The following is a 1,470-nucleotide window of genomic DNA, read 5'->3' on the forward strand; positions in this document are numbered from 1 at the left end:
GAAGTCTTATTCATCAACATATTTTGTTTTTTTTTAATTTGAAACGATGTACCCCAACAATCAAAAATGTTAATATAAGCTTAATAATTGAGTTCTAAATTCTAGTTTTCTGATCAACTAGTTTATCTATAGTTCAAAAATGTATCTGCAACTTTCTGAAATCTTATTCATCAACATATTATGTTTTTTTTTAATTTGAAATGATGTACCCCAATAATGAAAAATGTTAATATAAGCTTAATAATTGAGTTTTAAAGTCTAGTTCGCTGATCATCTAGTTTATGTATAGTGGATAAATGTATTTGCATTTGTCTGAAGTCTTATTCAACAACAAATTATGTTTTTTTTTTTATTTGAAATGATTTACCACCATAATAAAAAATGTAAATATAAACGTAATTATTGAGTTCTAAAATCTAGTTTTCAGATCAACTAGTTTATCTATAGTTGAAAAATGTATCTCCAACTGTCTGAAGTCTTATTCATCAACATATTATGATTTTTTTTAATTTGAAACGATGTACCCCAATAATCAAAAATGTTAATATAAGCTTAATAATTGAGTTCTAAATTCTAGTTTTCTGATCAACTAGTTTATCTATAGTTGAAAAATGTATCTGCAACTGTCTGAAGTCTTATTCATCAACATATTATGTTTTTTTTTAATTTGAAATGATTTACACCAATAATAAAAAATGTAAATATAAACGTAATTATTGAGTTCTAAATTCTAGTTTTCAGATCAACTAGTTTATCTATAGTTGAAAAATGTATCTTTAACTGTCTGAAGTCTTATTCATCAACATATTTTGTTTTTTTTTAATTTGAAACGATGTACCCCAACAATCAAAAATGTTAATATAAGCTTAATAATTGAGTTCTAAATTCTAGTTTTCTGATCAACTAGTTTATCTATAGTTCAAAAATGTATCTGCAACTTTCTGAAAACTTATTCATCAACATATTATGTTTTTTTTTAATTTGAAATGATGTACCCCAATAATGAAAAATGTTAATATAAGCTTAATAATTGAGTTTTAAAGTCTAGTTCGCTGATCATCTAGTTTATGTATAGTGGATAAATGTATTTGCATTTGTCTGAAGTCTTATTCAACAACAAATTATGTTTTTTTTTTTATTTGAAATGATTTACCACCATAATAAAAAATGTAAATATAAACGTAATTATTGAGTTCTAAAATCTAGTTTTCAGATCAACTAGTTTATCTATAGTTGAAAAATGTATCTCCAACTGTCTGAAGTCTTATTCATCAACATATTATGTTTTTTTTTAATTTGAAACGATGTACCCCAATAATCAAAAATGTTAATATAAGCTTAATAATTGAGTTCTAAATTCTAGTTTTCTGATCAACTAGTTGATCTAAAGTTGAAAAATGTATCTGCAACTGTCTGAAGTCTTATTCATCAACATATTATGTTTTTTTTTTATTTGAAATGATTTACCAC

This window comes from Metopolophium dirhodum, chromosome 1 (genome assembly GCF_019925205.1).
Source record: "Metopolophium dirhodum isolate CAU chromosome 1, ASM1992520v1, whole genome shotgun sequence".
NCBI classification, from domain to species: Eukaryota; Metazoa; Arthropoda; class Insecta; order Hemiptera; family Aphididae; genus Metopolophium; species Metopolophium dirhodum.